Source organism: Artibeus jamaicensis, unplaced genomic scaffold (genome assembly GCF_021234435.1).
Source record: "Artibeus jamaicensis isolate MK-2021 breed Jamaican fruit bat unplaced genomic scaffold, CSHL_Jam_final contig_465, whole genome shotgun sequence".
In the NCBI taxonomy this organism is placed as follows: Eukaryota; Metazoa; Chordata; class Mammalia; order Chiroptera; family Phyllostomidae; genus Artibeus; species Artibeus jamaicensis.
The window spans coordinates 26,089,608-26,114,644 of record NW_026521843.1 but is presented as its reverse complement, the minus strand read 5'-3'; the positions used below and the strand labels follow the sequence as shown (position 1 = coordinate 26,114,644).

At 54.0% G+C, this 25,037-nt stretch overlaps 1 long non-coding RNA gene across 1 annotated transcript in view; it reads right to left on the bottom strand.

Annotated features, from left to right (window-relative positions):
- LOC128627682 (uncharacterized) overlaps nucleotides 1–19,995 on the bottom strand; it is a 37,503-nt gene extending 17,508 nt beyond the window's left edge. The window contains exon 1 of the long non-coding RNA XR_008391959.1: nucleotides 19,480–19,995. This is a non-coding gene — a long non-coding RNA (uncharacterized LOC128627682). The remainder of the gene's footprint in view (nucleotides 1–19,479) is intronic.
- Between the last annotated feature and the right edge of the window lie 5,042 nt (nucleotides 19,996–25,037).

Here is a 25,037-nt window from a genome sequence, read left to right as displayed (position 1 = left end):
GTGTTTGGGGTTATAGGAAACAGGCTTCAGTATGGGGTCACCTCCCACCACCTCCAGGTGCCTCTCAGGTGGCCATCGTGCTGGACAGCCAGTTTCTTTCTTCCTCACTTGCCAAGTCCCCAGACTGCTACGCAGGCCCAGCTGGAGGGGGCCTAGAACCCTGTCCAGGTCTCCTCTTTGGCCAGACCTCCCTGGATCGCTGCTCCCAGCACCGTGTCCGCTTTACCTTGGAGGCCCTGCGGCCACAGCCCCCTAGTGGCTTCTCCATCCCTGTCAGTTCTGGCCCAGCACTTCCCAGCGCTGGGTTCCACCAGACTGTGCACCCCTCTGCAACACGAGCTGGCCGGGTAGGCGTGGGGCCAGCTGCTGGGGCCAGGAGACCTTCCAAAGCGGAGGGTCTAGGTCATTGTCAGTCTCTGGGCACAACTGGGGACTGCGCATCCTTCTGCATACCTCTTGGGCTTGTTCTCTCCTTTCTCTCCCGGTTCCACTCTCACAGGCAGAGCCCAGGTCGCTGTCATCTCCTCCTGGACTTACCCTCTTCAGACCCACCACCCTGCTGCCGGGCAGCAGCTTTAAATTTGCAAGTTGATCCCTTTATGCCTCTGCTTAAGTTCCTGCATAATGTCCCTGTTGTCTTCCGGAAGGAATCCAAAGCATGCCACCAGCTAGCAGGGATACCCCTCTTTCAGCCCCCACAGCATCACGTCTCAACACCCTTGCAGATGATCCCTCTATGCCTTTGCTGGTTTCCCAGCCTAGAACAGTCTCCCCTGCTTGGCTTATCCCTCATCCTCTTCCAAGTACAGCTCAGACCTCACCTCCTGTGAGAAGCCTCTCCAGACTGTCCCAGCCCTCTCTCAGGAAGATTTGCTCTTCATGCAGTCACAGCCGCTGCGAGATCACCAAGGACAGGGAGCTGGCCTCTGCAGTATGAATGAATGAATGAATGAATGAATGAATGAATGAATGAATGAATGAATCTGTGGCCACTCTCCAGCAAAGGACCATGTGCTCCTGCCCTGGGTTTCCTGCCCTGCCCCTCCCTCTGAGCCTTGCCCCTCACTTGAACACCCCTTTTCTCACCTCACTTCTAAGTCCCTCAGGACTACCCTGCCTCCCCCATGCCAGAAGCTCCCTAGCAGCCTCTCTCCAGTCACAGAGTGCCCTCCCCACAACCCCTAGCTGTTTAGTAGGAAGGAACCACCCCCTCACTTGGCCGAGCCCCCACAGGTTTCCCCATCTGACCAGTGCACAGGCACCAGGCTCCCTTTTGCAGGGGGGAGCCCCTCTGGGCAGGACAAGGGGCCAGGGGTCCTCCTGCCCATTCGCAGGAAGCCTTTTGCTTGGTCCTTAGAAAGCCCAGTCACTTCTCTGGGACCTCAGACATCATGTTCTGTGGTAGGGACATCTCATCTGCTCTGCAATGTCACAACGTTTTTAGAGGAGAGATCACACGGAAGGTGCAACTTCTGAGGCTAGGTTATCATCAAAGACATTGCTATTTCAGCCCCATCAGCAAAGCTCAGGGTGACTGACTTCTGGAAGGAGCCACCCCCATATTGTGAGGACACTCAGGCAGCTTTGTACAGAAGTGCAGGAGGGGAGGTGCAGAGGCCTCGCGTCGATAGCCCTGACTGACCACGGATGCCTCAGAGGCAGAGCTGCTGGCCTCGGTCAAGCCTTCGGATGACCACAGCCCAGGCCGAGGTCTTGGCTGCAGCCTCAGGGGGGACCCTGAGCCAGAAACTGCTTGTCTGCTGAGCCGTTTCCAGATTCTGACCCACTGGAAGAATGTGAGATAGTACATGTTTACTGTTGTTTTCAGTTGCTAAGTTTTGGAGTAACTTATTGTGCAACAATGGAGAGTTAATACAGATTTGATGATTTTATGGTTCTTAACTCCTGGCCAAAAAGAAACACACAGTGAGTCTTGAAGAAGAGCCCCGTGGCCAGAGTCGAAAACACACAGCTGCCCTGGCAAACTCCTGTAGACAGACGTGGCAGGATTGAAATCACACGCTGCTGCCCAAATGGGTAAAACCAGCATCTTCCTTGATTTTTCTTGTACTCTTCTAATTTAAATCTGATGAGATCATTCCCACTATTACCAAGGAAGGAAGGGAGACTTTTAACCTGCCCATTACAGGTATTTTCATCTCTGTATGCTTAACTCAGTCTCCTTTGAGTAAAACTGAGCAAAGTTTTCCAAGGTTTTCTCATCCCTCCTTCTCCTAGCCAAGATAATTTCCGGGTGCAGAGAGATGTTTATGGGACCTCGTGGTGGTGGGAAGAGGGGTTCCAAGGTCTGAGTTCTCTGCATTTTCTTGTACACACGGGGACGGATCAGGGCTGGTCCCCCTGGTCCCTGAGCTTTGCTGATGGGGCTGGGACTGTGGCGGGGGGAGTACTGCTGAAGTATGTGGTCCCCACACACAGCTGGAGGTGCAGATCTTGTCCCTGGGCCCTAGTACTTAGGAGCGTCACCACCCCAGCACAGGGAAAGTTCCACAAAGCCACTTCCTGGACCCCCTTACTCAGCTACTTTCAATTTCCTCCTGGACAGCGCCATATTGCATTGGCACCACCCTGAGTCGCTGTTTTGCTGTGGAGGGTGGCTCCAATTTCCTGCAGCTGCAATCTAAGACTCAAGCCCCACTCACTCCCTTGCAGAGAGATTCACCCCCAAACCTGCCTGAGGTTGATCCCACACTGCCCTCTGAGGTTCCCCCCCAGGTGAAGGATAACGCTGCCTCTTGGTCTCCCAGGTTCTCTCTTCCTTGGGCCCTCCTTTCTGGTCCTATGACCTCCTGGCAGCAGCTTCTCTAGATCTAGTCCAATTCTTTCCCTCCTTGATGGCTTGTTTAGAATCTGCCCTCTACTTCCTCGGCAATGAGCCTTCCCTGGGAAGGGCTGCAGGAGAACAGAAACTGCATCACTCTGCGCGTGTGTGCATGAAGCACGCATCTATATGCAGAGGCCCCATCTGCATAGCCAGACGCTCGCCACAAACTCCCTAGGGGTGAGCTGGGACCTGTTCAGGGAGCACACGTGCACCCAGGATTTCTCACTGTCGCCCCGGGACACCCCTCTTCACTCTCAAGGTTATTTTTCTATCTCTATCTCTCAAAGGTTTTGAGAGGGAGGCGAAGTGGAGGTGGGCTTCCACAGCTTGCACTGCCTCCCGTCCCTGGAGAGATGGCCCCTAGATGCGGTCCCCTTCAAAACCCGGCCCCCTCCAGCTGCTCCAGGTTTTCTGTATCTGATACCCGCTGCCCCCCCCACCTCTGACTCAACCTGTCCGAACTGACTCATCATTCTCCCTAACGGCCCGCCTCTCGTTCCCCAACCCCGCACTCACCAGTCCCCTGTGCTCCCTAAACCCTTCCCATCCCTCCTCTCTCTCTCCCACTGCACTGGGTCAGGTCCTCATTTTCTCCTTTCCATCTGGGTCTCTTCTCTCCACCTCCTGTCCTTCAGGACTTTGTTAAGTGGAAACTGGGCCTTAAGAATGCCCAGCCCCCAGGTTAAAATCCGCTGTAACCCCCTCCGTGCCCACAGGATCACACCCTTTAGAAGAGCCGTTGGCTCCTCTCCGCCCAGCCTGGCCCACCTTGTCCTTGGGGCAGTGACACCCCACTTCACGGCTCCCCAGACGGGACTGGCTCCCTCTCACTCCGGCCCTGTCACACATGGTGTTGGAATCTCCAACTCCCTGAAGTGCCTGCTGCACTGCTCATTTTTTAAGATCCTGCTTGAGTCACCTACTCCTGGGAAAGCATCATTAGTCAGAGCTAATCATTCCCTTCTCCGAGTTACCATGGTGTCTTATTCGGGTTTCTCCCAGACGCTGCAGCACCATTGCTCCAGCCTGGACTGTTGTAGACTCTCCTGATGAGTCCCCCTGCCCTTGTCCTTGCCCCTTGACCTTGCCCCTTGCCCCTTGCCCTTTGCCCTTGCCCTTCGCAGGCTGTCGTGGACACAACGGCCCAAGTGCTCCTCTGGAAAATCCAGTCTGTGTACATCTCTCTGCCCAAACCCTCCAGCACCACCCATCTCATCTCCCATATAAGTTAAAACCCTGCAGGGGTCTCTGGGGCCCTCCTGGGCTGGCACCACTTGACTTGGACCTCCACTCCTGTCTCTCTCCCCCACTCCAGCCATGCTGGCCTCCTCACTGGTCGTGACCTCAGGCCCCCTCCTGCCCCTGGGCCTTTGCATGTCCCCAGACACCCATTCTCAACGCCCCCAACAGCTGTAAGTCTTCCTTCCATTTGCGCCTTCTCAGCGAAGCTCCCCGCCCCACCCCACCTGGTACCGCTGCAGCGGCCCCCATCTCCTGTTCCCCTTCACCTGCTCCATTTTTCTTTCTTTCCATAGCACTTACCACCTTCTGAACACACTGTTTTATTTCTTATTTTATTTTTATAGTTTGTCTCCCCCTCCAGAAATACCTGCTGCATTCACTGAGAGACCCTGTGAGCCTAGAACGGTGCTGGCGCATGGTACACACCCAGTGATGGGTGGACCAATCAATTGATCAAAGCTACCAATGGGCTCCCTCGGAGGTCAGTGAGGTCCCGGAGACTGAATCCATGCTCAGTCACCCCTGGGTCCTCAGGGCTTAGTCCACTGCCCTGGCCACAGTGGGTGTGTAAGACCCACCTACTGAATGAAGACATGAGTGGGCAGGGCCCTGCCCCTTCGGCCTAAACAGATCGGAGACCCCTCACACAAATGCTACCACTGCCGATGGCTCCTGGGCTCCTGCTGGGCCAGAACTTTACTTCCTGCAGAGTCCTGCTTCAGCCCTTCTCCTTGGGTCCAGGCCCTGCTGGCTGTTCGTTGGGAAGGAGCTGGTCAATTAATCTCTCAGTTAAGGCCACTTGAGTACTGTATCAGACCTGACGCTTTCCAAGGAAAGGTGTGCATGGCGACCTGGGGCCAGTTCCTTCGCCCCGAAGACTGAAGTAGAGTAGTGGAATGTCAGGGGCGCTGCGAGAGGGAAAAGGTGGCTGGGGGCCTGCCTGGCCATGGCGCGTGGCCAGCTCTGGGTGGAGGCTGCGGTGGCCTGCGTAGGGGGAGCCTTGCCCTTCCTGGGCGTCCTCCAGAGGATAGAGACTAGGTTCAGGGGCTCAGCTCTGAGCAGAGGAGCAGAAACTAAACTGCACACACAGACTGGAGCCAGCCCCTCCCATGGAACCCGGCTCCTTTCAGGATCTCGGGGGCTACCAAGGAAGCGAGGGGTGACGGGTGAGTGTAGGGCTTGTCTCCCCAGGCCCCGGGGCTGGACCCTCCCCCTCCCCCGCCCCCACCACCAACGATGTGGGCCAGGGAGGTTTTAGGCTGTTTTCGTAACCACAATCACGTGTTATTTCGTGTAACCTGAGCCCCCTGACGCGGCATGAGTCTGCACCCCAGCTCCAGAGACACATCTGCTTCTCATTTCCGCCCCAGGAAAATGGCCCAATTTCCATGAGCTGCTGGCCCAAGCCAAGCCTGGAGCCTCTCAGTGGCCAGCCCCACCCAGCTGGGTTCCATTACTGGGGAGTGTGTGTGTGGGGGGGGACTAAGAGAGCATTAGAGGCAGCACCGAGTGTCCGTTTGTCGAGAGCTGGATGGGGGCCAGGGGCCGGAGCTCTGGGGCAGGCTCTGTCCACACGTCGCTGTGTGTCCTTGGGGGAGTCCCTGACCTCTCAGGGCCTCAGCTTTCTCTCACTGACACAGGCAACGTGGTACTCTATACTGATGGGTGTATTACTGGGATTTGGGGACCCTGGTGGCCCTTTGAGGGATAAAAACAACAGAATTTTCCGGGAAATCAGAACCAAGGAGGGTGTGGCCGCCAGAGCTGGTCTATGTTGGGAAGACGGCGGGGACCCGGGGCCCAGGTTGCCGTTTCCTGCTTCAGCAACGGCATTCGGTGGGGTCCGCGCCCGAGTCCTTGTGCCGGCCGGTCGAACCCAGACCTCGGTCCTCCGTCACCAGCATTACTGAGCACGTCAGGTGTGTCAGGCCCTGGCCAGGGGTCCGGAGACCGAAGAGGCGAACACGACTGAGTCCCTTGTGTGGGGGGGCGGGGGTGGGAGTGCGGGCACACGTAGATAAACACATAATTATGGTCTGGCCCAGAAGAGTGCAGGGGCATGCGGGCCGAGAGGGGCCAGAGGCTGGAAGTAACACATTCTATTTCTGGTCTTTTAGTGGAGACCCTTACATTTTTAAGACGTTCTTAACTTGATATTTTTTTCTGACAAAGTCTATAGCCAACTCCATCCTTCTTTCAACAAAGGCCTGGGCCCTGCAAACCCCTTCGCCCACTCTCCTTGTTTCTAAATCCGGAAGCAGTTCGTCCCTTTGGGAGCTTCTCAGGGACTCTCCACAGAGGGGTGTCCTCACCTCCGATGCCACCCTGGACCCCTGGTGCTGCCCCAGCACCTGAGCCCCGAGTCCAGTGAGTGGGCGGGGCCTGAGCCAAAACCCACAGGGGCAGGTGGAGGAGAGAGGAGGGTGCCGGGTGTGGGGGCCTGCCCCTCAGCCTTGTCCCAGGCCTCAGGCATGACCAGCGGGGCGAGAGCGTTGCGTGCAGCTTCCAGGGACAAGGTGGGGCCATCCCTTGCAGCACTAAACACACGGAGGCCATTTTCCCAGGTGACAGACGTGAAGCTCAGGCTCCCTAACTTGGTCAAGAACAAAAAGCCAGCAGGTCTAAAACTGGGTCTTCCCGACCCCATGACCCTGATCTTGGCACCAGCAGGGCTCTGCTCCTGAGTACCTACATGGAAAAGCCCAGTTCCGTCACTTACTGGGAGCAGCAGCCTGAGCAAGTTCTCAAAGTTTCTGGGCCTCAGTTTTTAAAGTACATTTTTTAATTAATAAACTCTATGGAAGGATAATTTACACAAATAAATGCACAAATAAATGCACAGATTAAGGGCACAGCTTGGTGAATTTTGACAGGTGCACACATTCCTAGAACAACCACACAACCAAGATATAAAAACTATCTCTCTCTGCAGGAAGCCCCCGTTCTGCATTTGGCTTTCCTGTCTGCAAAAGGGGCACACAGGGGTACCGTCTCCCGACGTGTGAGAAAGGTTGGAGGGGATAATATAGGCAAGATGCTTACAAGGCACCTGGCATGAAGTAAGCAGTCAGTAAACACGCAATTGCTTGTATGACCTCGTCCTGTGTCTTGCCACCTTTTCCCCTCCTTGAGGCTGGGCCAGGGATCAGAGCAGGTGCTGAGATGGTCTATTTGGAGCCTCTTCTCCAAACCTGAGGGCGGCAGCTGGCCTACAAGAAGATGTGCTACACAAAAGGCTCAAATCCTCCCTCTGGGGCTGGAGACATGGGAATGGGCCAGCTGTGGCCCTAAGCCTGGCCCAGAAGATAGGTTTTCTGTTGTCTGAGACATGCGCAGGTCGCTGTCAGGCGTGGTTGGCAGGACCAGCTCCATGAGTGTGCAACCTGCAAGGTCACTCAGGGCCCACATTCAGAAGGGCCCCGCCCTCAGTTAGTGCTCTGATGTCACCTTCTTGCTCTGTCACCTTCCTGCAGTCCTTAATCATTGTGAACAAGGAATCCTGCATTTTCCTTTTGTACTGGGCCCTACAAATTCTGTAGCTGGTGGTGATGGCGGGGAAAGTAGAGGGAGCTCTCTGGTCTCCTCCCTTCCCCTCTACACACTCACTGCACGTAGTCACACACACTCACCCACCACCTCTATTGTCCTCTCTCTGTCCCTTCCCACAGTGAGGCATCCAGGACGGCCTGGTCACACAAAGCCACCAGCTGCCAGGAGGAACCGAGAGAACCTGGAAGCCTGCTTGACCTGGAAACCCCCCTGGGGACAGCTCCTACTCCCGGGGCCTGCTGGCCCGGCCACCTGAATTCCCATCCTCTGACAGTCCTCTCCAGCCGCCTCCACCCAACTCTGAAGCTCAAGTGTGAAACCACAGCTGGGCGCCAGCCAAGGGGGCTTGGGTTTCATCTCATTCAACTTCCCACACCTCGGCCAGAGGCCAGAGTCCGATGGGACCGCTGGCCAAAGGCCTGGGCTAGAGGCAGAGGAGGGGGTGGATTCCAGTCTCTCCTGGTTTTCTCTGTGTCCCAGGGCACCTTCCCTCTGGGAGGGACAGACCTCTGTCAAGCCTCAGTTACCCTCTACATGACGTGACAGAATTGTCAGGCTGGGGCAGATGCCTCAGAGACCAAAGTACGGAAGGAGATTCTAGAACTTTACTTTTCACTATGGTAGCTCAAGTCACAGCTGGCTATTTAAATTCAAATTAATTTCAATGAAAGAAAATTGAAATTTTGCTTCCTCAGCCACTCCAGCAACATTCCCAGTGTTCCCTAGCAACGTGTGCCTTGTGGCTGCCATACTGGAGAGAACAGGCCCAGAGCATTTCCTTCCACAGCGAAAGTCCCATTGAGATGTGCCTGTCAGTGGGGAAAGCGACTGATAGCTTCACAGACCCCAGTGGGGAGGCGTGAGAGAGGGCGGTGGGTGAGGGACATCTGAGAAACGCTCTCAGTCTTCTCCAGATCTCAAGAGTGAGGAGGTGGGCCGGCCAGAAAGGGGAGTCAGGAGTGACTTCCACTGGACACGGACACAGCGCCAAAGGCAGCTTCAAGTCCCCCCTCTAGAGTGGAGAGCCAGCTTCTGGGCGCCTATTGAGTGACTAGGGGCCCCAGACAGGGAAGAGGTTGCTGGAGCAAGTGCCCTTCCTAGCAAAGGTCTCCTGGAGCCATTACCAGATGGGAAATGCCACCACCCCCTCCGGCCTCACATCCAGGCATAGGCAGCACCTGCACACTCCAGAACAGTGGTTCTCAAACGTGGGCCTGCCTCAGAATCACCTGGAAGCTTGTGAGGGTGAGGCTGACTTAGTGAAAACTCCGAGAACCTACACTTGGACTTTATGAGTCGGGTTGAAATGTGGATGTTTGGGTTCTATGCCCCTTGAGGTTCCTGATCATGTGGGAAAGTCTAAGTAAAACAATCGACAGACATGGGGTCACTCTGACCTGGGCACGTCATACAGGCTGCACCGGAGGGTGAAACAGCAGACCCGAGGAGAGCAGGGGGGGTGGGGGTGGAGGACAGGGGACGGGGAGGGGGGCATGCTCTTTCGTGCCTCCCCTGTGAAAGTTGTTCTCACACAGTATCTCGTCTGCTCCTCACGACGCCCTTATAAATCGGTACCTGTGCGGCTCCGGGGCTTATACCACCCCCAGTAGGCGCTGGGTCACTAAGGTAATTGGGCCGGACTCCGCTTCCTTTTCCTCCCCTCTCTCCAGCTCTGAATATTTTCAAATGAAATAAGCCTGGGAAGAGGGGAAGGCTCGGAGCTGTGAATACATTTTTTTGTTTTCTGGGCTCATTGGGCTTTGACAGGAAGCTTGGCTGAGTGCAGGCGTCTGAGCCCTGGCTTTCAATGGTGCTTTTTAGGCTGGCCTTTACACGGAATGTAAAGAGTCGCAGTTATAAATACCGGCAGGCTCTGGTGGCTCACTCAGTCCCCGCGCCCCACGCCCAGCCCGGACACTGTGGGATTCCTGCCCACCCTCCTCCTCCCCTGACCCCGGGGCAGCACTGCCTCCCCCATCCACTCCCCACCTACCCCACACTCCGCATCTGGAAAGGTGGGGAACAGCGTGTCCTGGGTTAGGAAACCAAGGATGAGGGACATGCAAAAGCTGTCCTCTCCTTTTTTTAGGAGGACTGCTTTCGACATCAGGGAAACTATAATCAGGGAGCCAGTGGCGGAGACCTAGGAATGAGCCTCATTTCACAGGCAAGGGGACACAGGCTCCCCTCGGCAGAATCAGGAACTCCCTGGCCCTCCTGGGAATGACAGCCCCGCCTTTTACTTTGTCACTCCGCCCCCCTGAGGTGCCCCCACAGTATGATCTCCCTTTTGATGACTGCTCATACAAGGTCTGGCAGAAGTAAGGCCCGTCCGTGTGAGTGTGGTTGGTCAGGTAATCACATGGGTGCGATAATTTATAGTTTTGACTTGAACACGTCACCTGAAATGTCAGATGGTGTCTTTGAGTGTGATATTGTTGTGTTACAGAATTGCGTGCCTATCATTCTGTGATAAAATATTTTTCAATAAAAAAGGGGCATTGTCTGTGCCTGGACCCTGTATTTTGGTAGCGCGACCACACTATGAGGGAGGCAGAGAAAGACACGGCCCCAATTTACAAGCGGCCAAAGAGGTGAAGTGACCACTCAGTCCGTCCATCACTGGGGGGGGAGCTACTGGTACCTGCCTCCTGACCACCAGCCTCTGCCACCACGCCGCACGCGGGTGGGCATTGGCGGCCTGCGCCTGCGCCCCCCACCCCCCTGCAGCACAGGGCTCCTGTCTCTGCTCTGGGGCCCAGGAGCACAGTTGATTTAGAATTTCCTGCCCTTCTGACAATCTGTGTGCACAAAATGGGCTTTATTTAAACCGCTTTGGAGGGTATCTCCCCTGCCCCTTCCTCTGGCTTTATTAACCTGAAGTGAGATAAATCTTCAGCACTTAACTACCTGATTACAAACGTGTTCCTGGTTCCTGTCCCTGCCCCGGTGGGAAGCTCATTTCTCAAAGGGTTAATTAACAGCCTTCACACAGGCCGCATTTAGCAGCCAGCACAAAGCTGCACACATAAATAACGTCTCGAGCGGAAGAAGAGGGTGCAGATGGTTTGTGACTTTGCCGTCCAGAGTTTTTTAAACCGGTGTGAACCACGTCCTGTCGGGACCCAGGACCATGAGTCAGGGTCAGGCTTCGAGGTGGGCCAGGCCAGAGACACCGGGGGCCAACTCTGCACTCTGTTGAAAGACAGTCTTAAAGGAAAACAGAGCGCTGAGCCAAGATGTGGGGGAGAGGGGGAGGGTTTGGGGCGGGAGAGTGGGCCTGCTGATGGACTGGGATTGAGAGGAGCCAAAAGAACCAGAAAAATGAACTGGAAGAGAGCTGAGTCCCAGCTCCCCGGGCAGGGGTGCTAAATTTACCAAGGGTGCTCCACCCAGAGAGTCAGACCCTGCTGCTCGGGGTCCCGCTCAGGCCCCAGAGTGTGTGAAGCCAGGAGGGCCTCGGCTCAGAGGAACCGCTTAGGGCTGGGAAAGCTTAGCGTGAGGGACAGCCCAGGGGAAGCCGGCGATGCTCTAGAATGCTACAGCAGCACTCACGGTTTTCGGCCCCCTTCACGGGGAAGCTCTGTCTCTCTCAAAGCCTTTAACTCCCAACTGGGACTTACAGGCTCACCCCACCTCCCCCAGTTGGCCACAGGGACACATCTCCAATTGTATAATGGATACAGTGGCAACAGAGGATTCATTTTACAGAAATCAGCACTGTTACAAGGTACAGAAACCAAGGAACAGACAGAGCAATGTAAATACACACTGGACATCAATGGAAATGAGAAACAGGAAAAGGGAGAGGGGAGAAAAAATGAGAACTTAAGCGTTTGGCGCTGCCTTTTACCATTCGATTTATTCACTGGTCCCCCCTCAGGTTGGAGAGACTTCCCGCCCCACTGTCCTCACTCACGCCCTCTCCCTACGGAGGCAGGACACAGGGCCTGAGGAGGAGGAAGGGGTACTCAGAGGATTTCCACCCCAGAGATGAGTGCGCCGCCTGGTGGCAGAAAGAGACCCTCTCCCTACAGAGGCAGGACACAGGGCCTGAGGAGGAGGAAGGGGTACTCAGAGGATTTCCACCCCAGAGATGAGTGCGCCGCCTGGTGGCAGAAAGAGACCCTCTCTCGGGGCGACCTGGGCTGCCCCACCCTGACCCAGGTCTGAGCTGCCCAGGCGCCCAAGCCAGGGGCCTTCTCCCCACGCCAGGCCCAGCGCCCTGACAGTGAGAGAGCGAAGAGAGAAATGGGGGCCAGACGACACGGGCCTAACAGCAGGGCTCTGTGTCCGGGAGCAGCGGTTTCTCCCTGAGTAATTTTCCACAGTTTGCCTTTCCTTCTGCACACAGTCGCGCTCAGGGTTCATATGGTGGCTGCCGTCCTTCGGAGGGTTATTCTGGGCCAGTCACCTGCTCGGTGACCCGGCCTGCTTTGATTTCTGCCCTCTTTGCTTCTCCAAATCCCTGCTCCCATCTCTGGGATATGGCTCCGTGGACCTCTGAGAACCTGGGTCCTGGGCACTTCTGTAAAACCCCCAAGTCTCCATTACTGCCGGCAGGGGCCAGCGTTTGTTTTCTCAGGAGGATCAAAGCCCCACCCTAGCGCTGCCAGGAGGAAGCAGTTTTGACTCGTGCAAATATCTGCAGTCCATTTGGGATTTTACTTCGGTGAGAAATAAATACACAGCCATCTGCAGATGATGGAAATATGACTTAAGTAACTTTTTGGTCCAGGCTCTTGGGCCAGAGCCCAGATGGAAATAAGACCTTGTATCTCAGTCTCCCCTCCACACTTTTGGGGGAAAAAAAAAGAAAGAAAAGGAAAAAGAAAAAGCAGGGGCTGGAGGTGGGAGGGGGGAGGCTGGTGGAAACTGAAGTTCAAAATGGAGTGTGCTCTCCTTCTTGGCCTGGGAAAGTTAAAATAAACACCCAACAGCCACTCCATTCAAGTGCGCGTTATCTCACTCATCCTTGCCAAGAGCTCCTTCTCCTCCCTTCTCTGCCCAGGAATCACTGCGCATGCAAACAGCCCCCACGCGGCCCCCGCCCCCATCCCAGCCCAGGGCAGGCAGACAATGGGCCAGAAAACCCAGCCCAGCCGAGGCCTCTCCCTGCAGCCCCCAGAGGCCGTAAGATTGGGAAACACAAAGCTATTTTTAATGTCTTATTTGTCTACCAACTGCGGCTCCATGGCCTGAGAAACAGTATCATTTGTGGGAGGTGGCGCTGATTTTTTTTTTAACTTGCTCAGACAAAGCCACATTTTCGCAACTTTCAAAAAAGCCAAAAAAAGCACCACTCTCCAAGGGTGACCTCTTCCCAGCTTGCCCTCTGCCCGGCGGGAATGCTCTCTCCGGGGTGTCTGGAAAAGCAGCCCCCTGCTGCTCTGCACTGTCCAGCAGCAAGCACAGGTCCCCGGGTCCAGGGCCCAGGGAAATGGAGAGAAAGGCCCAGGGATCTCAAAGGGGAGCCGGTGAAACAGGAAGGGCCGAAGGAGGGAGAAATGGAGGATCAGAGAGGGGCAGGGGTCTCCTCTGGTGAGGAAGGCACAGCCCCGCCCTGAGGAGCTCCCAGTAGAAAAGGGTAGAGGTCACGCACAGAGGATCCAGCCCCACTCATCCGTGGGTTGGAAGCTTTGGGTGGTAGATGCATCCACATGCTCAGAAGAAGCCTCCCAGGTGGGTCCACCAGGTGGGGGCAGAGCTTGGAAGACCCTTTGGGCTGAAAGAACCCAACTGTCAGAACGGGACACTCTCTGTTCTTCGAGTTTTAAGGGGTTTTGCTGTGAGCCCATCTGGACTCCAGGGTCTTCCCCCAGCCCCTGCTGGGACAGAGAAACAGAAAGTGGATGGGTGGGGAGAAAGACAGAGATCGAGTGAGCCAGAGAAGTAGAGGTGAGAGAAACGGAAGCATCGGGATGCAGAGAGATGGAAAGACAAAAGTGAGGACGAAGAGTGAGAAGGTTGTTCTTCAGAGGTCCCCACTCAGCACAGAGGACGGAAGGGGACCTCTCGAGGACCAAAAGGGAGGAACACCCACAGTGGGCCCTTCCCTTCTCCATCAGCCCTGTGGTCCACAGCCTGGGGGCCAGGGGGGGGGGGCAGGCGCACAGTGAGACTGTGAGGGTCACCAGCCCAGTGACCCACCAGGAAGCTGGTTTCCACGGTCCTTCTGCGAATGTGGGACACCCCACCCAGGCCACGCCCAGAGGGCCGGGCTTTGGGTCACGCCGACCTTCCCTACCCTCACTGGCTGGGCGACCTTGGGTGGGTCTCCTTGCTGCTCAGTTCTCTCATCTGTAAAATGGAGATGATAATAGTATCTTTATGGGCAGAGCACATGTGTGTGCGTTTGTAAAATGCTTCACATATGCCTGACACACCGTGCAGACTCGATAAATGGCAGCTTTAATGACTGTGGCCAACAAATGGCGGCTGCTGTTGCTGGCATTCTCTGGGAGAGGCAGGACCGGTGAGGCCGAGGTTGGGGAGGAGTGCAGAGGGGCGGAGGAGGCAGAGATGTCTCGTGAGAAGGGGGTAGGGGAAGGCAATGTGCAATTAATGAAACCATATGTCCCAAAGCTGGACGGACCTTGAGACCACGTGGCCCATCCATGGCACTGTGGTGCTGGTACCAGCCGGGCCAGAAAGGGCCTGAGAATGGGGGGAGCAGGGTCCTTTCCGGTCGGGAGGCCCAGGTTGTAGGGAGGGGACAGGCTTTCTCCCTTTCCTCAAGAAGCACCCCTTTCTGGCTCGCCCAGAGCCTGCTCTGCCTCCACAGCTGCCAACTGGGGGTGCTCCACCTCCCTCCCAGAGAGGCAGCCTGGCAGCCAGCACCTTCCCCATCTCAGGAGGCAAGCAGAGGAAGGGGAGCTGCCTGCATGGGCTCCTGGGAGGAAGTCCAGAGACCCGAGCAGGAGTCTGGGCTTGACCCCTTACGGAAAGCACCCGGGCTCTCAGAAAAATGGGAAAGATGACTCTTACAGGCTGGGGATTCGGTGAGACAATGGCACATATATAACCATTTAGATAACATTGTGGCCATTCCTTTCATGGATGGTGAAATAATGCAAGTGGGTGTGTGTTAGCCGGCAGTCTAAAGACTGGCCTTCAGCAACCCTGGTGAGTGCATGCATTCACATGCAATCACACACATTCACACACATTTACACGCTTGCTCCTGAGGGAGCGGGATCAAGAGCTCGGCCCTTCCAGAGCCTCCAGGCAGCAGGGTGAATGAGGCAGCTGTTCTGAAGAGAAAGGCAATGTGTAAGTGGCCTGGGACACCTAAGAGAGCCGGGAGGAGGACGAAGAGGAGGAGGAGGAAGAACAGGAGGAGACGGAGGAGGAGGGAGGGGACGGAGATGGTGGCGCGGCTCACCCACAGGGGTCCAATCACTGAGACAGTCATTGAGACAAAGTCCCAGGAGCTGAGACTCTGCAAGGTTAAAACACACCAACTGGACACAGTTTGCTTTGGCCTCTTTCCTCGAATACGCATGGTCTGAAGAAGGCCCCTCGGCCTGCCAAGAATTCCAGGGGACATGGCTGCAGGTGGGTGGGGCCAAGGTTGGGGCCCACAGGGACTTGCTTGTGACTCTAGACACCAGGCCAGAGCTGCGGGGAGCAGAAGGGGGCCCTGGACACCAGGAGTTGGGAGATGGAGGAGGTGTGGCGAAGGGAAAGGAGCGAGTCTGCTCACAAAGGCTTGGGGCGGCTGCATCCTGCCAAGAGCTGGCCAGCGCCGCCTGGGCCAGGACCTGGTGAAAGGAGACGGGGAGCGTTATCTCATTTATGCCCCTGCCCCCAACTCTACGGCATAGATTTGATGACCATCCAGCCGAGGAAACCGAGGTCCAGCCACCCAGTAGCGAGAATGCAGACTCAGGCTGTGCGGCTCCATCTCAGCAGGACCCCAGCCTATTGTGTCCCTCCAGAGCAGAGCAGGCCACCTTCCCAGGGACCCTCTTCATAGCAGCAGGACAAAAATGACCACGGCCTCTCTCAGAAACCTCCGCCCCCACACCTGAGGCCGATGAGGCCGTCCTCCAGGGGGTGCCCGGAGCCTTCGGGCAAAGCCTGGGAGGGGCTGAACTTGAGCCTGCCCCAGGATCCCATGCCCCTGAAACTTCAGGGGCACAAGGCTGGAAGAATGAAAGCGCTTTTCATGGAATTCCAACAGGAAACCCACGAGAACATTCCTGCCCCGAGGATTCCAACAGGAAAACCACGAGAACATTCCTGCTCGTGGGATTTCAACAGGAAAACCAAAAGAACATTTCTGCTCGTGGGGTTCCAGCTGGGAGCCAGAGTCCATATTCCCTGCTAAGGAGGCCGGCAAGTGGGTGGAAGGGAGGGAGAGACAGAGGAGGGGGCCTGTCCCACTTTTGCGACTGGCTCCCCAGAGCTCCAGACAGATTCAAAGATTCCTCTGGCTTTTACAGGATAGGGTGGGCCACTGGGGACCTGGCCTGCCGGCCCCAGCTCTCCTGCCCTGGCTGCCCTGCCACCCAGCTTCCGCGGAGAGCGCACGGCCCCCGCCCCTCCAAGGGCCTTCATAAGCACCACAGGGTGAGGACCGTGAGCATGTGAAGAGCCTTTCTCTGAAGCTGGATTGCCTCTTGAGATGCCTCAGCCAGCAGCTGGGTGTGCCCACACCTGCTCGGCCTGCCCCCCTCCGGCGAGTGCTGTGGCGCCCTGGCCATAGGACCTGCCTGGAGCTGTGTGTTGGGAGGAGCCTTGACCAACAGGCCTGGTTCCTGGCTTCGAGAAACTTCCACCCTAGTAGAGGAGCTGGGAGGCACTCTACAGGAGGTGCTTTTAGAGACTCCAAGAGAAATGACTGTGAGAGTCATCAAAGCAACCCGTGCTGATAGGCTCCCGCCCGGTGCCAGGCACCGTGTTAAGCGCCAAGGCAGAGTGACGTAGTTCCTTCTCCTCCAAAAACATTGCCTAATGGAAGAGACCAGCGAGGAAATGGCTGTGTCGCAGAGGGAGGAGAGTTACCAGCAGGGTTTGCTGCGGATGCAGAAAGCTCGGACCGCCAGCCTGAGAGCAGAGGGGAGGAGAGCAGGGAAGGCTTCCTGGAGGAAGTAACACTGAACAGCCGATGAGCTCAGCTAGAAGCGCAGTAGGACTTCAGGGGCGGGGCTGCAGGTGACCTAAGCTTTGGTAGCCGGGCTTAGGGTTAGGTCTTGGAAGGCGATAAAACCTAAGGGAGAGAGCACAGGGGAGCAGGCTTTGGGGGTGGGTCCAAGGGCACAGTTGGATGGACAGAGGGTCCCCAAGAGCTGGAGGATCTGTAGACTAGCTTGGGACATGTTCTTTTTTTTTTTTTTTTTTTTTTTTTTTCCTGCTCAGAGAGAGTAAATGAATGCAGGCCTGGGAAAGGGTCGCACTCAGGAAGACAAGTGGGATCCAGGCTTTGAGGGGCTCTCAGCTCTGGGAGGAGAGAGCCTGACATTCAGAACGTGAAGGATGTGCAGAGCGAGCTCCCAGGGACTTTTTTCTGCAACCCTCTAGACAGCTCCCTCATCCCCCCCAAAACGCCCGGGCCCATCCAGGCAGGCTGGCAGTGACCAGGAGCAGCTGTGGCCGAGGAAGGAGGGAACCTGCCCCATAGTGAGCCATCCAGCAAGTTCCAATGAGGGACCAGGGGCAGGAGTTTGGGGTCAGGGTTAGGGGAAGGCAGAGGCTGCAAGTCAGAGATGAGATCAAAAGCTAGGACACCACAGCCAGGGTCAGGGTGGGAAAGGGGCGGACAGGCCTGCCACCAGAAGGAAGGGGAGCCCTGTAGACGTGAACGAGGACAGTGGCTGGGGGTGGGGGGCCAGGCGCCATTGCCAGCAGGCCCCTACAGGTTCCGAGAAACAACCGACTGTTAAATGTCAGCAATTTTGCAAGAGAGTTGTTTAAACGTTGGCAAAATCAGCCACGGTGGAAGCACTTACACCATGGAAATCAACAAATGCTACATTCTGGGCTACTTTTTTCCCCCTCCAAGAAAGAGGGCCCCGAGCCCAGGTTCCTGCTTGTTCCCCACCATGTGGCGTTGTGCCGTGGTGGCCTCGCCTGTAAGTGAATCTTCTCACCCCTTTCAGACACCGAGGGCTGCTGGGGGGTCACAGAGAAACTGGAGCTGGATGTGCCTCCGTAGGGCACCGCGTTGCAGAGAGAGAGAGAGAAATCGGGAGTGGATTTCCTAGCATCTCCCTGGATGTCTGATCTAAATTTAGGTCCTTTTAGTCTGCACTGAATCCCAGCCACTGCCTTTCCTTCCTTCCTGCAGGCCCTCTGGAGACAGCGCAAGGAAGTCCCTGCTGGGGGGGGCTGCCCTTTGTTGTTTCACCCGCCAGGGTCCCTGCGCCCCCTCTGACCACCTCTCCCTCATGCTCAGGAACTCGAGGCGGCTCCCTGCACCTCCCCTGGTGTTCCAGGGGCCCCCCTCTGCCCCAGCTACCCCTTCTTATCCACAGCTATGCTCACTCTTTGCCCTGTCACCCCTGGGGATAGCATGTCCTTCCACAGCAGGACACCTCAGGCAAGTCCCTAACCTCTCTAGGTCTCATCTGCATTCTAAGGGCAAGGCGGGGCCACCAACTTTCACAGGGCCCGTGACAGAGCCCGGGTGTGTCTCTGCAAGTGCCAGAAACCTGGTCAGAAGGATTTAAACCGTGATGAGGAAGCTTAGTGCTGGGCCGTCACCAAGCAGGCTTTGCCTGCATGAGTGTCTGAATTCTCTCTGTCACCCTCACTGCCCCATTATGGTGACAAGATGGCTGCCACAGCTCCAGATATCACATCTTCTCAAGACTTCTTCCCAAGTCAGGAGGTAGGGCGAGGGTCAACTGGGAAAAGCTCTCTTCACGTGCTCTTTCTTACGTGATCAGGGGTGAAAAATCTCTTTTGGAGGCTCTCCCATCCCCACCCCTCAAAACCCCCACAACTCCCAGCAAACCCTTCCCTCTTGTCAGCTCGAACTGGGGTACATGACCATTTCGAGCCACAGAGGAGTCTGGGAAAGTGTCACTTTTTCAGTGTCTGTGGTTGGAAGAGGACAAGAGAGTTGAGAATGGTTATTGGGTGGTTCGTTTACATGATGTATTAGAAGGTAACTGAGGCCAGGAGTTGCCCATCAGGAAGATTCATGGAGCTCAGTGATTACCTTCATAGTCTGTAACAATCTGTAATTAAATATATACCGATATTAATCACTCTACTAAATTTAGGATTCAAGAAATGTTGTATTTCAAATTTCCCAACTTAATTGACATCTAGCTAAAACCCACATTTGTCAAGGCCAGAAAGAGGCTGAAGAAGGTTACAGAAGGACCCTCGGATTTGCCCCGTCCAGGAACATAAATAGTAGCAGCTGAGTGATCAATCCATGTTGTCCCTGGGGCTGCCCACATGGTCCATGCAGAGCGGATCCCTCTACTCGGGGCAGGCTTCACCTGGGGAGCTTTCTCAAGGTTCCTGAGCCTCGAACCTGGGGTCCAATTCTCATGGGCACAGAGCCACCCCAGCCGCACCCCCCACCCCGATTCTAGGGGGGCATGCCCTTAGCCTCACAGAACCAGCCTTTCTCCTTTTTGGTCCAAGAGGCCCCATAACCCCAAAGGCTGTGCCCCTCTCCCGGCCCTCCTCACACAAACCCCATTCAGCCACCAGATGGGCACAGGTCCTCCAATCTCGGGCAGCCCACCCCAGCCCGGCAACTTCTCCATTTGGCCGGAAACACAGACCAAAGACTGTTAACTTCCCTCATGGTGATAAGGAAAGCTCAAACCTCAAGAACCCAAAGCCAGGTTTTCCAGAAGGGTAAAGGAAAAGACACTTACTTCCTCTTGCATCTTGATAAGCCAGCACTGAAAAAGTAGAAAATGAGACCCGACTTTGAGCAGATTGTTCTGTTACTTGACATTGGCATTGTGCCCACCTGCCATGTATGTCTCTCCTATGAGGGTAGGAGGTCCTAGCGGCTGGTCTCTCATTTGCTCACCACTGGGTCCCAGTCTCTGGCTCAGGACACGAGCAGTAGGTCTCAATACATCTGAGTTCAATTACTTATTAATCAGAACTCTTTCTGTGCTAAGCAACAGAAATCCAAACTGGATCAATTTTTTTAAATTAAAAAGATAATTGGCTCTTGTCACTGGGAAAACTGAAGGTAGGCTTGGCTTCAGGCATGACTGCAATGATGTGATAGAGTTGGAGTTTCTCTCCGGCTCTTCGGCCGGCAGCGTCTGCCTTATGTCCTTGGGCAATGGTTCCAGCAGCTGCAGGCTCTCTTGGTCCTCATCACTCTATACGTCAGAGGACAAGGCTCTCTCTCTAGCATCCATAGCCTGAATCTTAAGCAAGACTTTTATCATATTATGTATCTACCCCTGAACCGATCACTTGGCCAAGAACATTATGTACTCAGAATGACCACTTTGATGACACACCCAACTCTGGGTGGTGGTGGGAAAGCCCCATAAGAAACAGCTTCACAAGAAGAAGGGTGCCTCCTCTAATAAGAATGAGAGCTATGACCAAGCAAATAGAGAGTTGTGCACAGGCGGTCAGAAACAGCAGGCGCCCCCTACTGGTGGGGAGGGTGCTCCGTGCAGTTCAGCCATCATGGGTGTAATAGGGTAAGTCAGCTGCTATAACAAACAACACCCAACTCTCAATGACCTAACACACCAGACTCACTTATATCACAGTCCAAAGCAGGGTGATGGGGTGCTCTTCATGCAGTGATCCAGGGACCAGTCTCCCTCCCCTTAGGGACTTTCTCGTTCCCCAAGGTTCTGGAGTCCTGTGCTCCTAGCCACACAGACAGGGAAACAGGGATTGTGTGGAAGATCATACAGGGTGTCTTTAGGGGCCTGGGATTGGCATCTATCACTCCCCCCATTCACTGGCCAGAACTTGGTAACTGCACATGGTACCTGCAAGGTAGGCTGGAAAATGTGCCAGGAAGAAAAGAAAACCGCATTCGGTGAGTTCATAGTCTTTGCCAAACTGAGGGAGGGTCCTTCATGGGACCAAGGTGGGATTTGGGAGGAAGTCGGGGCAGAAGGGGCAGGTGGGGCAAACTGGAACTCAAGGTTGCCAGCCTCTGCCCTCCAGACTTTTCACCTTGGGTGGGTCACTGTCCCTCCCTGAGCTTCAGTCTCCGCATGTGTCGGCTACAGCTACCCCATCTAAAGGCTCTTTCCACGCAGCGTGTTCTGTTTCCGGGGTTCGGCCACTGCCTAAAGCCTCCGTAACCTCTCAGTTCCTATGGTCCCTGACCTCTCCTTTAACTTTACAGCATCCCCCATCCAATCCCTCCTTTCCCCCTCCTCTGCTTTATCTTCCTCTATATCACCTATTACAATCTGATATACCAAATGTTTTTCTCATTTATTCATTTCCCTACATACGAATATAAATTCCAAGAGGGCACAGCTTTTTGTATTTAGTTCACTGGTATATCTCAAATACCTAGAAAGTACTTGGTATAATGTAAACACTCAGTAAATGTTTTCTGTATCAATGAATAAATGAGTGAATGATGAAATGTAAATCCTTTCTCAGAATTGCAAGTTGTCTAAAATTCGTAACAGAGCAACGCTGCCATCTGGTGCCAGACACTTGAATTGCAAGCACAAAGTCCTGGGTGAGGTGGGGGTTGGGGCCAAGTGTGGTGGACAGGCTTCCTGACAAGCCTTGTCAATTCAACCCCACTTCATTGCTTCAAATAGCACCGTCTGACTCTGGATGAGTCAACAGCTCTGTGGAGCCTACTTTTATATCCCATAGTGCTCCCCTCCAGATAACTAGATGAGACTCCATCATTCATAAGATCCTCAGATGCACCAGGTGCTCAAAGCTTGCTCTGATGCTGTTAAAAATCAGTAACACATGGGGAACTCTATCTCTTCAGAAGATGAAACATAAGAAAAGGAGACCCTAACCCTCAGAGAGGACAAAAGAGAATATTTGACGTGAGACTAGTAAGAAGGACCATGAGAAGAGTGGAGAAGGAATAACCTTTGAGGCGGAGCCAGGAAACTAGACCCTACTTCCAACCTGACCTTGAACTCACATTGCTTTGCTCATTTATAAGATGATGGCATTGAGTGAGATGGGGTCTAGGCCAGAAATTCAGCCTAGCCCTAAAGTCCTTAAGAAGGAGCGGAAGAGTCGTAGGTACCACCAGTCTCTGGAGATAATGCCCAGAAAGAGAGATGGTTCGTCCATTGGTCAGAAGCTGGTGTCCTTAGTTGCTGGGCAGCTGTTGTAATGCTGTGGGGGCCTCTCCCAGAGGACTCAGTATTCACTACCCCTTCTAAGGTCTCCATGTCCCTGAAAGAAGCTGGGAACTACAATTCCCAGAAACCTATTGGCTGTGTGGTTCCATCTAGGAAATGCCAAGAAGAGGCCCTGGTCTAATATTTAGATGATGGAGGAAAAGGAGAGGTCGTTATTAAATCTAAGTGCAAATCAAGGATCGTCTATGAAAATTTAGCAGCCAAATTGACATGTGCTGTGTCAATTACATACCAGATTTTCAAGATTTTATACCCCTAAAATGTAAATTATCTCATTAATAACTCTTTGGTTTCATGTATTGTTGATACATTGGGTTTAATAAGATACATTATTAAAACTAATTTTGCCTGTTTCTTTGTACTTTTTTAATGTGAAATTTAAACTTAATGGAAAATTTAAAATTAGCTTGTATAGCTAGCTCATTTATTTCCATTGGACAGAGCTGGTTTAAAATGTGTGGAAAGTGGACAGAAAGTGAACACACAAAACACTTCCTAACCACATGAGACAATAAACAATATCATAATGTTGAATGTGGATTAATGCCACATAAGAGTGGTGCTAATGCCAAGAGTTAAGAGCTCAAAGGAGAAAAAGAGGCCCCCAAGGACTCCCGCGTAGGGAGGGGAGGAGGGGAGGGCGGAGATGAGCCACACCCTGGAGGCGGGGAGGATGAGAGCAGGGTGAGGGTATCCAGGACTTCCCAGGCAGTGGATTTGGTGTGCTCGGGGAGGAATAACTCGGGCTTGGCAAGAGGCAGAGGCCCTGGGGTCTCAAGCAAATGTGAAGAAAAGGGCCATTGTTTCTACCTGTGTTTTCAGTCACAACTCCATTCATTTTATCCTGTGGACCAGAGTCTTGGGGGAAGGAGAGAGGCAGGCAGAAGAAAGGTCCTGAGTTGAATATTGGGAACGTGGGTGCCGTCTCCTAGCGTGCCAAAGGGCCCCTGCCCACCAAGTCGCAGTGCAAACCCAAAGCCAGGTCCAGACACCTCCTCTTGCTTTGTCTAGAATGGGCCCCTTGTGGGGTCATGTTTTCCAGGGGTCCAGGGTCCAGAGGGCAGGGTGCTCTGCTGTGGCTCCAACCCCAAGGACTCTGCCTCCCTCTCCCAAACACATCCTAAGAAGTTTCACAGTGGCTGTAGACCTGAGTCTCCTGATCACAGGGAGAAACATGTGTTCTGTCTGGGCATCATGGAGTTTGGTGGAGTGAGGCCACGGAGACAGGAGACACAAAGCCACGGCTTGAAAGTGCTTGTGCTTGCATTTTGCAAAATTTCTGGCCTGGAGTCCCTGGTCGGCAGCAGGATCTTTCTGAGAAAAGCTGGGAACTCTGTGGTCCTGGCCTGGTCCTGTGAGACTGGCCGCCTGGAGCCAGCTGGAGCTGAGTCCAAGTTGGATGTTGAGTCATTTCAGGAAGGGCCAGCTGTGGTTTCCAGCTCAGAGACTGGACCAGAGGAGCACTGATGCTAACCAGGCCAGAGGAGGGGCCAGAGCGTCCACTAAAGCACAAGCAAGAACAGGTAATGTCGCTGCCTTGGAAAAGTGCTAATCCCGAAACCCTGGAAGTACTTTGCCTCCTTGTTGGGAGATCTTCTGAAAACAGGAGAGCTTTTCTATTACCTGAATGGCTCTGCACAGTCGCTTCCAAAAAGAGGAAGACTTAGCTCAAGAAATCCTTCCGTAACACCTGTATTACCCAACGCCAAATTGGGAACCTTGGGGGAAATGAGGGAAAAAGTAGAAAATCTTTAAATCTTAGGGTGAAAGAGCCATGAGAAGTCGTGGAGGCCAAAATGATTTCCCAAAGTAGAAAATCCTGCAGACACATCCCCAGCAATTTGATGTGGCCTCGGTGCTCTGAGAACAAACAGTTTCACAAAACCAAAGATATAAGCAGCGTTTGGAGAAGTGGCCCAGGACACAAAGAGCTGCTAAGGCATGTGGCCCAGGCTGTAAGTGCCACAAGAGCCCTGAGCCACAGAGGGTCAAGGTGACAGAGATGGCCAGTGTGTGAGAAAATAATCAGAGCAAGCTTCCTGACCAGGGGACTGAAAGCAGGCCCTGAAGTTCATGCAGGGTGCAGGGGCTAGAATGGGGGAGAAGAGAGGTGGATACAGAATGGTTTAAAAGAGAAAAGGGAAGAAGAAGAAAGAAGAGGAGGAAAAGGAGAGAAGGAAGGAAAGGGTAAGGGAAAGGAAGAGGGGAAAGGAAAAAAGTTGACAACAGTGATTTGAAAGGCAAGCAGGAAGTTCTCCAGCCCCAAATTTTTGTTGTCTAAAATCTCACCATAAAATTTTCATTGGAGGAGACTATGTTTTTCATTATTTTCATCTTTCAAAATGAAGCTTTCCTTGCCAGTGTAACAAGTAAGGACCCTAACAGAACATCAGATGCTTAACGGGCAGATAAGAGTGAAATGAAGACAAATTCTGCCACGACTACCCTTTTGCCAAAGATTAGCTCATTTGATCAGCTGCTGGTTGTGCCCCCCAAAATGGTAGTACTGAGGAGAGAGACTGGACTGGTCCAGGGGTCAAGGCCTGTGTGGATCTTCATCCCATTGACCCCAGGAAACCCCCAACGTTTCCCCTTCAGTTGCCCTGAAGCTCAGCCCTTCAAACAAACCTCCAGAGCAAGGAGAGAAGCAGGGTCTCTCCGGAGCGATGAGTTCCTGCTGGCCAGATTCTCTGAGATCTCAATCTCCATTTCCAAAGGGCTCACGGGAGAAAATCCCTGGGGAAAGTTTCATAGCAAAATTGTTAAGATCCTGGGCTCCGGACTCAGACTGCCTGCGATTGGGTCAAGGTTCTACTTGCTGGGTCTAAGACCTTAACCTCCATCTCTCTGAAGCCCAGCTTCCTCATTTGTAATGAAGCTGTTGAGAGTACTTATTTCATAGGGTTGTCATGAGGATTAAATATGATGCACTTGAAGTACTTAGAATATCAGGCATTGTGCTGGATAAACACTGTTCTATTATTATCAACAATTTTCTGCAACCTGCCAACACAAAGAATCCTTTGGTTGTTTCAGAATATGGATGGCGTCTACCGAACCAGAGCAGTTTTTAGCATCATTCTTCCATTCAC